Here is a 14737-nt window from a genome sequence, read left to right on the forward strand (position 1 = left end):
CTTCATATACTGAGCATGACGTCACATGGTATGGAATACCCCATTAGCCAGCTGGGCTGGCTGTCCTGATTATGTTCCCTCCCATCTCGTGTACCTAGCTCAGTCAGTAGGCATGGGAGCTGTCCTTGGACTAGGAGGGCACTTAGCAACAACTGAAAACATCAGTGTGTTATCAACATTCTCCTCATACTAAATCCAAAACACAGCACTAGGAAGAAATTTAACCCTATCCCAGCCGAAACCGGGACAGTATCCACCCCTTATTCCATACCATTTACGTTATGCTTAGGTCTCACATTTTTCGATACATTTCAATTAATCACCACTATCTTTTTTATATATATACATATATAATACATATACATACATATATACATATAATACATATACATACATATATATACATAAATATATATAAATGTCCACTGAGTTCATTTAGTCCACAACTTTGGGCTCCATCTGTCATAACAGTCTTTCAGGGCCAGAAAGATGGTGTGTGGTGTTGGGCTGTTGCATCCTGAAGCCAGTTCTCATTTCGGTACTGCTGCACTCGTTCAGTTCTATCATCGTTGCACTTTGCTCGGTTTCATCGGAGTTAGTTCATTCTTCATTAATCTGGGTGATTTTCACTGCTATACCATTGATAGCAACCATAGAAATAATGATATACAATATCATATAACAATTGACATCATACAATTCAGTTCATTGGCTATTTTCACCCAAAATCAAATCCCCTTGAGGTACACACCGGACTTCCCCATCCTTTCGCATCACCCACCAAGTGCACCCAGGTCCTTGAGCAAAAGCAATCCCACGGATGGGTTTTCCCTTGCCAGAGGCAGGAGTAACCCAGACTGTCTTCCCCAGCATATTTCTTATGTGCACGACAGGGACTTTATCTCCATCTACAGTACGTAAGAGTCTTGATTGGGCAGGGCCAGCTCGATTAACAGACCCCCTGGTGTTGACTAACCAGGTGGCTTTTGCTAAATGTGGATCCCAATGCTTGAATGTCCCACCACCCATTGCTCTCAGCGTAGTCTTTAGCAGTCCCTTGTATTGTTCGATTTTCCTGGAGGCTGGTGCATGGTAGGGGATGTGATAGACCCACTCAATGCCGTGCTCTTTGGCCCAGATGTCTATGAGGGTGTTTCGGAAATGAGTCCCGTTGTCTGACTCAATTCTTTCTGGAGTGCCATGTCACCATAGGACTTGCTTTTCAAGGCCCAGGATGGTGTTCCGGGCGGTGGCATGGGGCACAGGATACGTTTCCAGCCATCTGGTGGTTGCTTCCACCATGGTGAGCACATAGCGCTTGCCGTGGCGGGTTTGTGGGAGTGTGATAGAATCACTGTGCCAGGCCTCCCCATATTTATATTTCAACCATCGTCCTCCATACCAAAGAGGCCTTACTCGCTTGGCTTGCTTGATTGCAGCCCATGTTTCACGTTAATAGATAACCTGTGCAATAGCGTCCATGGTCAAGTCCACCCCTCGATCACGAGCCCATCTAGATGTTGCATCTCTTCCTTGATGGCTTGAGGTGTCATGGGCCCAGCGAGCTATAAATAATTCACCCTTATGTTGCCAGCCCAGATCCACCTGAGCCACTTCAATCTTAGCAGCCTGGTCCACCTGCTGGTTGTTTTGGTGTTCTTCAGTGGCCTGACTCTTGGGTACGTGAGCATCTACGTGACGTACTTTTACAGTCAGGTTCTCTACCCGGGCAGCAATATCTTGCCACAACGCGGCAGCCCAGATGGGTTTGCCTCTGCGCTGCCAGTTGTTCTGCTTCCACTGCTGCAACCACCCCCACAGGGCATTTGCCACCATCCATGAGTCAGTATAGAGATAAAGTACTGGCCATTTTTCTCGTTCAGCAATGTCCAAGGCCAGCTGGATGGCTTTCACCTCTGCAAGCTGACTCGATTCACCTTCTCCTTCAGCAGTTTCTGCAACTTGGCGTATAGGACTCCATACAGCAGCTTTCCACCTCCGATGCTTTCCCACAAGGCGACAGGACCCATCAGTGAACAGGGCATATTGCTTCTTGTTTTCTGGTAGTTTGTTATATGGTGGGGCATCTTCAGCACGCGTCACCTCCTCCTCTGGGGATATTCCGAAATCTTTCCCTTCTGGCCAGTTCGTGATCACCTCCAAGATTCCTGGGCGACTGGGGTTTCCTATTCGGGCTCGTTGTGTGATCAGTGCGACCCACTTACTCCACGTAGCATTGGTTGCATGATGTGTAGAGGGGATGCTCCCTTTGAACATTCAGCCCAGCACCGGCAGTCGGGGTGCCACGAGGAGCTGTGCTTCAGTACCAACCACTTCCGAAGCAGCTCGAATCCCTTCATGTGCTGCCGATATCTCCTTCTCAGTTGGAGTGTAGCGGGCCTCGGATCCTCTGTATCCCCGACTCCAGAACCCTAAGGGTCGACCTCGAGTCTCCCCTGGTGCTTTCTGCCAGAGGCTCCAGGTAGGGCCATTCTCCCCGGCTGCAGTGTAGAGCACATTCTTTATATCTTGTCCTGGCCGGACTGGCCCAAGGGCTACTGCCTGAACTATCTCCTGTTTAATTTGTTCAAAGGCTTGTTGTTGCTCAGGGCCCCATTTGAAATCATTCTTCTTCCGAGTCACTTGATAGAGGGGGCTTACAATCAGGCTGTAATCTGGAATATGCATTCTCCAAAAGCCCACAACGCCTAAGAAAGCTTGTGTTTCCCTTTTGCTAGTTGGTGGGGACATGGCTGTTATTTTGTTGATCACATCCATTGGGATCTGACGACGTCCATCTTGCCATTTTATTCCTAAAAGCTGGGTCTCCCGTGCAGGTCCCTTGACCTTACTTTGTTTTATGGCAAAGCCGGCCTTCAGAAGGAGTTGGACTATTCTCTCCCCTTTCTCAAAAACTTCCTCTGCTGTGTTGCCCCACACGATGATGTCATCAATGTATTGCAGGTGTTCTGGAGCCTCACCCTGTTCCTGTGCGGTGTGGATCAGTCCATGGCAAATGGTAGGGCTGTGTTTCCACCGCTGGGGCAGTCGGTTCCAGGTGTACTGGACGCCCCTCCAAGTGAAAGCAAACTGTGGCCTGCACTCTGCCGCCAAAGGGATGGAGAAGAACGCATTAGCAATGTCAGTTGTGGCGTACCACTTGGCTGCCTTTGACTCCAGTTCATATTGAAGCTCTAGCATGTCCGGCACAGCAGCACTCAGTAGCGGCGTCACTTCGTTCAGGCCACGATAGTCTACTGTTAGTCTCCACTCTCCATTAGACTTTCGCACTGGCCATATGGGACTGTTAAAGGGTGAGCGAGTCTTGCTGATCCCTCCTTGGCTCTCCAGTCAACGAATCAGCTTATGGATGGGGATGAGGGAATCTCGGTTGGTGCGATATTGTCGCCGGTGCACTGTTGTGGTAGCGATTGGTACCTGTTGTTCTTCAACCCTCAACAACCCCACAACAGAAGGGTCCTCCGAGAGACTGGGCAAGGTGGACAGCTGTTTAATTTCCTCCGTCTCCAGGGCAGCTATACCAAAAGCCCACCGGTACCCTTTTGGGTCCTTGAAATACCCTCTCCTGAGGTAGTCTATGCCAAGGATGCACAGAGCCTCTGGGCCAGTCACAATGGGGTGCTTCTGCCACTCATTCCCGCTTAGGCTCACTTCGGCCTCCAACACAGTTAAGTCTTGGGATTCCCCTGTCACTCCAGAAATACAAATGGGTTCTGCCCCTTTATAGCTTGATGGCATCAGGGTACACTGTGCACCGGTGTCTACGAGAGCCTTATACTCCTGTGGGTCTGATGTGCCAGGCCATCGAATCCACACAGTCCAGTAAACCCGGTTGTCCCTTTCCTCCACCTGGCCGGAGGCAGGGCCCCTCTAGTTCTGGTCATAGTATCCGCTTCTCACTTCTTGCAAACGTGAGTCAAGAATTCCTTCATTACAGTCCAAAGTAAGATCAGCCCTTCTACTCTGTCTGGGGAACTGTTCACTGGAAACTGGACCATCGTGAGACAGGTTTTTCCTGACAACTGGAGCAGCATTTTTCCTGGGAGAACCCCCTTGTGTGATTGTTTTTCCTTGCAACTCACGTACACGTGCCTCTAGGGTCAAGGTAGGTTTTCCATCCCACTGCCTCATGTCCTCTCCGTGGTCACGCAGGTAAAACCACAGGGTGCCCCGTGGTGTGTACTTTCGATATCCTCTCTCTTGAGGAGAAAAACGCTGACTCCTAATGGCTGAGATACTGGTCCCTAGAAGTGGGGAATAGGACATACCCTCTTCGAGTTGCTGGACCTTCCGGGACAGCTTCTCCACAGCCGAGACAAGGGAGGAGTAGACAGTTTCTTCGAAATCCTGAAGTCTGCTAACTAAGACATCCACCGTTGGTGCTTCTTCCTCTGCCCAGGACAGTACTGCCAATGAACTGGCATACGATGCTGGTGCGCTCCGTACCAACTTCCGCCACATGGGTCGCATGCACTGGACGTCATCTGGATCTTTGGGCGTTTGGTTGTTGTCCAGGTCACTATAAACCACCTCCAGCACGCCTAGTTCTCTCAGGTACTGGATACCTCTCTCCATAGTGGTCCATTTGCCTAGGCGATATATAACATCTTCCTTGAAGGGATACCTTTCCTTCACGCCTGACAGGAGTCGCCTCCAGAGGCTGAGGACCTGTGTCCCTTTTCCAATTGCTTTGTCAATGCCTCCTTCCCTAGCAAGGGATCCCAGCTGTTTGGCTTCTTTCCCCTCTAATTCCAGGCTACTGGCCCCATTATCCCAGCATCGGAGCAGCCAGGTAACAATATGCTCGCCTGGACGACGGCTGAAATCTTTCCGCATATCTCGCAGCTCACTCAGGGATAGGGATCGTGTGGTTTCCGTCTCGTTTATGAGTTCTTCCTCCTCCTCCTCCTCTCCTTGTGATGGCCCTGGTCTTCCATCATCCCTTTCTAAATGACCTGATCTCCGCTTCCAAGATTTCCTCTTCTGTACAGGGGCAACGGATACCAGCAAGGGTTGGTCCTCTGGTTCAGCTGTAGTGCCTGTTGCTGGGGTTTGGGTAGCTGCAGTGCTTGTCATGGGGGTTGGAGTAACTGTAGTGCCTGTTGCCGGAGTTTGAGTGGCTGCAGTGCCCATTGCAGGGCTTGGAGAAGCTACGGTGACTTTTGCCGGGGTTTGAGTAGCCACAGGGGTTGTCGTGGGGGTTGGAGTAGCCGCAGTGCCTGTCGTGGGGTTTTGAGTAGCCACCGTGTCTGTAGCCGCCCCCGAGACTCGCCGCTCCTCCCGCCCCGATGAGTCAACGCCGCTTGCCCTCCCTCTTTTCTTGTTCCTGAGGGTTGATCTCTGGACAGTATTCCTGAATAGTTGTTTAACCCTAGACAAGGCCTGAACCACATTCAGGAGACATAGTAGCAATATGAACATGCTTGTTTGAACATCCCAAGGATATTCAAAATTCTCAGGGAATATTGTGGACATCTTCGTGAAGAGGATAGAAGAAAAAGGAGTTTCTGACAATATGGAAGGGAAGATGAACAAGTGGGAGAAAGTGTCCCATCCTGTCTCCCCCTTAAATTCATTCTCCGAGGCGAAAACAGTGCAATTACCAATAATTTCTAAGAGGTGGTTCCCGAGGTACAGAAATGACGGCAGTGGTGAGTACAGATACCAGATTAGACTTGCGACCAATGATTTTATCACCTCATAAAACAGCAGAAAAATGATAATCTTGGCCCAGTTCCGAATAATGATAAACAGCACAAAAGGGAACATATACTGCAAGCAAGGTATTACATGACCCAACATTGAGAGCCAGCCCCACAACTTTGAGAGCCAATACATCAACATTGTGACCAATCAATATAATGAATGCTTATAACAATTTTTCCTTAACACACTTTGGTCAGATCTATTGTTATCTCAACCCTTCGTGCCCCACGTTGGGCGCCAAAAAGGACTGTCGTGGTTTAACCTGGCAGGCAGCCAAAGACCACGCAGCCGCTCACTCACTCCCCCCACCCCCCAGTGGGACGGGGAGAGAATCGGAAGGGTAAGAGTGAGAAAAACTCGTGGGTTGATATAAAGACAGTTTAATAGAACAGAAAAGGGAAAATAATAATAATAATAATGATAGAATATACAAAATGAGTGATGCACAATGCAATTGCTCACCACCCGCGCTGACCAATAACCAAGTAGTGATAGGTACTTCCTGGAACACGCCTATCGTTCATATACTGAGCATGATGTCACATGGTATGGAATACCCCATTAGCCAGCTGGGCTGGCTGTCCTGATTATGTTCCCTCCCATCTCGTGTACCTAGCTCAGTCAGTAGGCATGGGAGCTGTCCTTGGACTAGGAGGGTACTTAGCAACAACTGAAAACATCAGTGTGTTATCAACATTCTTCTCATACTAAATCCAAAACACAGCACTAGGAAGAAATTTAACCCTATCCCAGCCGAAACCGGGACAGGTGAGCAGGTAGGTTTAATTGCAGATATATTAACCTGCATTAATAGTTCCACTCGCTTGAGGGACCACGATGGATTAAATAGCACTTGTTGCTGGCCTGTATATTTAATAGCATAGGGTCCAATTTCAGAAATCTGTGGGGATAAGGTTTCAACAGTCTTATCGGGGGTCTTGGAGGTAGTAGGATGCATTGTGGGGGCTAAGGTACTTTTTGCTGTGCCGATATAAATTATCCCAGTTTCAATTGCGGATAAATTTTATCTCCATGTGCATAGTATTTCTCTTTCCATATTTTCTTTTAATGTAACACTCATTGAACAGCTACTAGCCTCGTTACATCTATGCCACTTTTCGAAGGAACTATATTGAAAACTAAATAAGTAAATTTCCCCTTCATTGTCTGGGGGTTGTGTTTCACATATTAGGCTTATATTTTCCTCTGCCAAATTCATGCTAATGGGTGGGATTCCTAAATTTGTACAATTATAGCTTACTTTGTTAGCGATTGTCATTGTAATGCACTCAGGCTTAAGTGCAGTTATGACCGTTACCATGTTGATTGGTACAAATAAAAGAAGTGAGGGTCTCCACCCTGTGCGTCAGGCTTGTTGACGCCTCCACTGGAGCTGGTCTATGCAGGCCAAGATGGTTAGGAGACAGAAGAGAAATAGGCCTCCAGCGATAGCGACAACTTCTCTGGTGGGTATTCCCCTGCTGGTATTATTCATTATTCCTGCAAGAGAGAAGAATAGTCTCGGCGGGGCATGTCCAGACCAGTTACCCTGTTATGTTCAATAACTGGGATATATTCATCTGGTTCTAATACTATGTTCAGTGCCACTACTATCTTTTGCCTTCCAGGCCAGAGAGCCACGAGGTTCAGTCAAGATCATTTGTACTTATGCCTATTTGGGGTAGTTTGACCATGACAGGTTGCCCTGGTTGAAAGGTCATGGGGAATTTTCTACCATCTGTGGGAAGAGCGTCATGGGGTGCCATCACAGTGGGAAAGAATGCGCAAGCAACTGGACTACCAGTTGAACCATACCTGTTATTTAGTTGCTGAACTACTTTCCACACTCGAGTTTCCCAATGGGGTTCATGCGGTTTTAAATACCGTTTCAATAAACCATTGGCTCTTTCTACCATCCCATTTGATTGAGGGTAGTAAGGAGTATGGAATACCCATTGGATTCCATTCTGGTTGGCCCAGTTTTGGACCTCTTTATTGGAGAAGTGTGAACCATTATCGCTTTGAATCATTTTAGGTGTTGGTAGGCCCGAAAACCATGATGTCAGACTCTGTATGGTACTGCGACCAGTCGCGGCCCGACATATCCATGCCATGATTAGTCCTGATACTACTTCTACTCCGGTTAGGATATAAATATATCCTAATGATGGCTTCAAAGGACCTATATAATCTATTTGCCATGCAGACCATAATGCTTTACCTTGCCTTATATGTAAAGGAGGGTCCTTAGCTGGATGATCCGTAGTAAGTTTTAATCTACATTGTGGACATTCTGAAATAATAGTAGCGCACACAGCACGACTAAGGGGCCATCCTTTGTGCTGCAAAGTACAGGGCTTCTCTTCCCATATGGCCTAAGTGTTGATGCAACCATTCACCTAGATGATACCATTCTTTCTCTTGTGGCTCTTCCTCTAACTTTATACTATGTATACGTGCCAAAGCATCCACCCGATTGTTCGGTTTTGATGCTATGTCTGACTTGGTTTCCTTCTCTGTTCCTGGCTATACTAGGAAGTTTTTGCTAGTCCTCCTTCCTCCACGCAGGTGCTCAGTTTACTTCCCAATTTAATGCTTCTCATTGACAAACACCTGGGTTGCTCCAGCCCATACAGCATAAGAGTCAACATAAATTATGTCAGCTCTGTATTCAGCTGCCAACATTACCGCGTGTAATTCTTCTACCTGTGCACTACCCTCTCCCTCTTCTACCTTCTGCTGACCAGTTTTCACTTCCAAAGCCACTGCTCTATATTTCCATTTTCCGTCCACTCTTTTAGCTGATGCATCTGTAAACCAAACACCCTTCAAAGGGCTTTCAGCTGATAGAGGGGGAGTGGGGTAAATAGGAGAGGGTTTAAAAGGTTGAGCTAATGCAAGTGGGTTCATGTTCACTGATACTTGAAGTTTCAAAGGTTTAGTTGGTCCTTCCATAAGATTCATTTCATCAGCTACTCCTGTTAGGTAGGTGTACCATTCCTGACTGGGCTTCTGTGCAATTCCTTCAGAAGGTGCTGTACCCTTTAAGACTGAATCGAGCAAGTGAAAGGGACCTCTGACTTGTACAGGTTGTCCCTGATGTAATTTCTCTACTTGTTTGACAGCACGAACTAGGGATGATAGGCCCTTTTCCCATTCTGAATAACACTGTTCAGTTTCTTTAAAAGATGTAGAATTTAATAGCAGGGGCCGCTTGGGTCCATTGGGTCGCACCTGGAATAAGTTACAGTAGGTTCCGTGTTCTGCAAATCCCCATTCTACAATTATGGGATCTAGGGGATGTATCGGTCCCAATGACTGGTAGGTCCTTAGTTCATTTATTAACGTCTTTACTGCCTCTTCATGTTCATTTCTGAAATCCCACAACTTTCCTTTTCGTAATAGGGAATATAGGGGTCGTGCTATAATTGAAAATCCTGGTACGTGTTTTCTCCAATATCCTAAAGTTCCGAGAAGTTGTTGCAGTTCCTTCCTGTTGTTAGGCATTTTTGAGTTTTCTAGTTCCGTCAGAGTATCGGGGGGTATAACAGCACTCCCAGCTACCCACCAGGTGCCTAGAAATTTCACCTCCCTACTGGGTCCCTGGCATTTGTTGTGGGGAACCTCTATTTCTGCTTCGTGCAGTGTCTGCCAAACAGTAGCAGCAGCTTGCCCTACCAGTTCAGGAGAATCTCCTCCAATCAAGATATCATCTATATATTGGTACAACTTAACTCCTGGAGGAATTGAAACAGTTTGCAATAATTCAGCCAGTGCTGCATGAGCTATAGTGGGTGAATGTTTATAGCCCTGAGGAAGTCTATTAAAAGTAAATTGTATCCCATCCCAGGTAAAAGCAAATTTTTCTTTATCTTCCTCCTGTAGCAGCACCATAAAGAACATATCTTTTACATCTAGTACCGCCATCCAGGGGTGAGCGGCAGCTTGCAGGGTGGCAGTTAACGTAGCAATGTTTGGGACGGCTGCTGTAAGAGGAGCGGTGTTTGCATTTAACTTTCTATAGTCTATGGTTAGCCGCCACCTCCCGTATGTTTTTTTAACTGCCCACACTGGAGAGTTGTATGGGGAGTGTGTTTGGGAAATAATATGTCTTTTTTCTAAATCAGCTATGACCTCTGCAATACCTGTCTGAGCAGCAGCAGAGATAGGATACTGAGGGACATTAGTTATTTTTGAGTCAGGCAGCATGGGTGCAGCTCGCAGCAAGTGAACTATGCCAGTTAACTGACGCCCACTGGTAGCTGCTAATTTTCTCTCAGCTAACCAAGGACACTCCGGGCGGCCAAATGACCAAACACTACCATCTGGTAATTTCCAAACCCGTCCTTGTAGTACATCAAAGCCTAACACATTTTGTTTCCCTGAAGCTACTGCTAATTGGTGCCTTGATATCCTTTTCTCCCCTGGTAATAACAAGTTTACTTTAGCCACAGGGCATATCTTACTTTTGCTGTTAAATCCTGTTATTTTAACTTTCCGCCATCTGGGCTTAACGTAAGTTCTTTGGGCATCCAAACTTGAGATTATTGAAATTTGAGCTCCAGTGTCAATCAGAAATTTTACTAACAGTTTCTTAGGGCCAACGGAGATATAAACATGGGGGCCGTGTGAATCATCCCACTGACAGGCATCTACTCTCCAGATGGATAGGCCCAAAGTCCGTTTGGAGCTTAATCGTTTTTTGGGAGTTTAACTCTTTCAACTCATTCAGTAATATCTTGTGCTTCCTCCCTGGGGGGTCTAAAAGGGTTATTTATGGGTGGAGCAGATGACTGAGTGTTCTCCCTAGGTCAAGTCTGGCCTGTCGATTCCTTACTGCCCGGTTGAAAAGCTTGTACCAGGCTAAGAATTACCCCCATAGACTGTCCTTGAATAGCTACTCGGGGTATGCCTAAATCTAAAGCTAGTCTCCACAATTCATTGCGGCTCTTCTGGGGATCCATTGCTTTATGCGGAGGCCCTTGTGATCAAGAAGGATGTCTGGGATTCTGGGGGGTCTGTTTCACTTGTCTGACCCGTTTACTGTCTGGTTCAGATTGGGATTGCCCAGCTGGCATTGGATTGTCCCACCCCATTTTTCACCCATGATTGACAATGCCGTGCATCAAATCTGCCCAGGTCAGAATAGGTTGAATATGTTGTTGTCCGTCCTGCGCATTGTGCTCCATATTTTGTCTTATTTCGTCTCTTTTTGCAATAAGATACGGTTTTAAAACAGTGGGGGCTCCCCGTATTAGTGGCTTCATGGCCTGGGGGTCTACGGGAGCTGAGACAGGGTTACCATGTTCACCCCTAGCTTGAATGCAGGCTGCCTTTGTAACAGCTGTCGATAGCTCGCTCATTGATCGTATAGGGATAGCAGTGGGTTCTCCTTGTTCCCGAGGGTCTATGCCCCTGCCCAATAAGCTATTCGGCACGTGATAGAATGCGGTTCATTGTTAGATCTGGTCCCCCTGTTAAAAATACCCCCAGTCCCCAAAAGCCGTCCGCTTCATCTTGGTTTAACATAATACCATCTCCCCCTGTCAGGGAAACTTGCCATAAATATTCAGTTTTGCTCTTGCCAGGCTTCCGCCCATATTTTTCCTGCAAATTAGCTAATTGAAGCGGGTCCCATGGAATGGTTTCGTGGTATTTCTTTGGTAACCCCCTTGGGGCCCTACGGACACTTCAGTTTTAATAATAGGGGCCACCTGAAACTCCGATTCATCTAACTCTCTTCACTACTCTCATCGCTAAATTCCTGGTCAGGGTCCCCCCATATATCTCCGTCCCAATCTTCCGGGGACACAATTAACTTATGGATCTTTACAGGGTCTGGGGGATTGGGGGCCCAAGTTATCATGAGTTCTAGTTTGTCCTCTACTCTTTTTTGCTTTTCCTTTTCCTCCCCCAGTTGTTTCTGCAATTGTTCTATTCACGGAGGTAACAGCATTTCTTGTCACTTTCTTTGTTCAACCTCATCTTGTAACATTCTCATTTCCTTTTCTTTGCATTTCTTATACTGACATGCTGCTTCCAAACATGTGCCCAACATCTTGCATATTATCCCTTTACCATTTTTCAGTTTCCCTCTTGCAAGTTTTAACTGTACCTCTATCTTACTCCAATTATCCCAATTTTCATGTGCCCAATCTCCGTGCCTCCGTAAGTAGTCAGTGATTTAATCTGCCATCCTGCCGACTACGCCAATTTTGTCGCAGGAGAAGATTCAGAGATCACTCAGACAGATCTGATCTAATAGTTAGTTTATTGGGTTCTAATCAGTAAATTTAGGCATGTAAAATATTTAATAAGTACAGATGGATTGGCAGTCACTACTCTACTATTTACTACACTTAAAGTTAGCATGGGATACAAAGATTATCGCGTAAGCTTACTATACGTATCTTAAATGTTACGTGCATGCAAAAAATGTCACTTACCAACCCATCGATGCCTGGTGTCAGGTAAGGGATCTCTCAGCCTCGAGGGGCAACCTTGAGAGGCATCCTTACTCAAGGGGAGATAGCCGCCACGCATCCAGCTGCTATGGAGGGAGAGCTCAACGGACCCTGATGGCTGCAGATATTTATAGCGTAAAGTGGTTGATTTGTAGTCAGATTTTCTGCTGTGTTAATGCAGTTTCAGCCACTTATCAGCCCAGTCTCCAGCCAAACTGGTGTTTTGTTTTTGGCGCTGGGTTCTCGCTGATAGCCTCACACAATAGGATTAACTTTGGTTAGGCCTATTTGCAGAGCATGTCTGGACCAAAGTTCAGTTAGTTCAAACAGGAGGAGTGCACCCGTCACAGGAAGGTAGGGTGTGGTTCTCTCTTTGGCTTGAGATATGCTTTTGGATTCATTCTCTGCCTGGAGCCTGACTCTTGTGTATCCAGAGTTAGTCTAACTACCTGGCAATAGGCCCTCCAGCTCTTACCTCTTTCATCCTGCCCCCTCCACCTGGACACTTCAATCATATTTACCACTGTTGACAACCTGAGTTCTAGTGCAGAAGACTTTAAAAAACAGCTAGAGATTGAAAGTACCTTTTTCATGTGTTAATCTTGCAATGCGTGCGATTTTTCTCTTGTAAAACAATAGTTGCTTCTGCTTGGTTAACAGTATTAACTACCTGTAATACAACATACTGCATACTTAAAATATCCTGGGATGATTAAGTTCTGTGCTTAAAACTGTCAAGAAGTTCTGAAGCTTGCATGTTTGCATGTAGACTTTTTAATGATAAAGTATTTCTTGCTTCTTCAGTTGAGTGTAGTTTGTTCACTTAACAACTTTCATGAGAGGACAGAATTATTAAACTGAAATAATCCTGCCATCGCCACTGGGATAACAAAACTTAAAACACTTAAGTATTAGTTTATGGAAAAGTGAACTAAAGCTTGGAGAGACTAATTGATTTGCTGAAGAACAACATTTCATTAAAAATGAATAGGAGCCTTTCTGAAAAGCGATGTGTTTGGTACAGAAGGGACTGGAATCTTCTGCTTATCCACAGGATGTGTAGTCTTGGCAAAACTGTCTGACCTTTCTTACCTTGATTCCTCATTTCTGTGATGTGTCTTGACGCTGCTCTGGCAGTACTCCTTTTAAAGATAAGAAGATAGTTTAATGATAGGAAGGTAATTTAGTTTTCTGTCAGCTCAGCTCTAGGCTCCTTTGAAGGCACTAGTATTTAGGATATGGGTTCTCCCCTCTTGTACCTCTGTTACCATAAGAGAAATGGCTCTGCCTTGGAAACCTTTAGCAGTGTCCCATTTGCCATATGATATTATGGGGTTTTAATTGTCACCTCTGCTACCCAGCTCCTGTAAGACTGCATTTTTTTTTTCTTTCATAGCTTTTGTTGCATGTAGCTATTGTTACACAGGGGCTTGAGTTCAAAGCCAAGTGAGAACACTGGTTGTCCTCCTTCCAGTTTAATGCAGTCTCAGCTCTGCCTATCTGTGGAAAGAAACTGATTTCTAGTAGTGTCCTGGTTCCGGCTGGGACAGAGTTAACTTTCTTCCCAGTAGCTGGGGGGGGGCGGTGCTGTGTTTTGGGTTTTGTATGAGAGGAGCATTAATGGCCCATTGATGTTTTGGTTGTTGCCGAGTGGCACTTGCACTGGGGACTTTTTGGCTTCCCATGCTCTGCCAGGTGGATGGGAAGCTGGGGGTGGGGGGGGAGCATAGCCGGGGCAGCTGACCCAGCTGGCCAATGGGGTATTTCATACCATGTGACATCATGCTCAGTATATAATTAGGAGGCGTGGTCCGGGAAAGGGGGGCTCTCGTGCTTTGGGACTCATGGGGCGTCGGTCAGCGGGTGGTGAGAAGTTGCATTGTGCATCGCCTGCTTTGTATATTGTTATTGTTGTTGTTATCATTGTTATTATTACTGTTCTACTTTGTTTTATTTCCATTATTAAACTGTTTTTGTCTCAACCTGTGAGTTTTCCTACTTGTGCCCTCCCGATTCTCTCCCCCATCCTATCAGAGGGCGGGTGGTGAGCGAGCGGCTGCGTGGTGTTTAGTTGCTGGCTGGGGTTAAACCACAACAAGTAGTAACCAGGTGGTGTGGCCATCATCGTTTCCTCCTGGCTAAGAATCTTAATGTCTTGGTTAACTTTTTCCTTTTTTTGAGTCTTTCCTTGTCTTAGTCACGTGTTCACATGAGCATAGAGACCATAAACTTGTTTGGATTATTGTTCTCCTTTATTGTACAGCTCCTGGCACAGTGAGGACCTAGTGTGATGGTTTTTTAGATGCTGTTTCTGTAAATGCTCAGTAATATTCAGAAATGGACTAGGTTCACCATCTCACTTTATGTAAGCTGCTGAACAGTGTGTAGGTAATATGTTGATGGTTATTGATTTTAAATTGGGTTTGGCAAAGTAATCTGAGGTTTGTTAGCTTTGATGTGAAAATTGCTTCATTTTGATCACTCCACAAGCTGCTTTTTTTTCCACTCGCTCCATCTACTGTGCCTAAGGGTACATGTGGAATTTC

At 46.2% G+C, this 14737-nt stretch overlaps 1 long non-coding RNA gene across 4 annotated transcripts in view; it reads left to right on the forward strand.

The window, feature by feature from the left end:
• Nucleotides 1–14737, forward strand: part of LOC142074808 (uncharacterized) — a 61494-nt gene that overhangs the window by 23328 nt on the left and 23429 nt on the right. The gene's annotated exons all lie outside the window — the stretch shown is intronic.

Source organism: Calonectris borealis, chromosome W (assembly GCF_964195595.1).
Source record: "Calonectris borealis chromosome W, bCalBor7.hap1.2, whole genome shotgun sequence".
Taxonomy (NCBI): domain Eukaryota; kingdom Metazoa; phylum Chordata; class Aves; order Procellariiformes; family Procellariidae; genus Calonectris; species Calonectris borealis.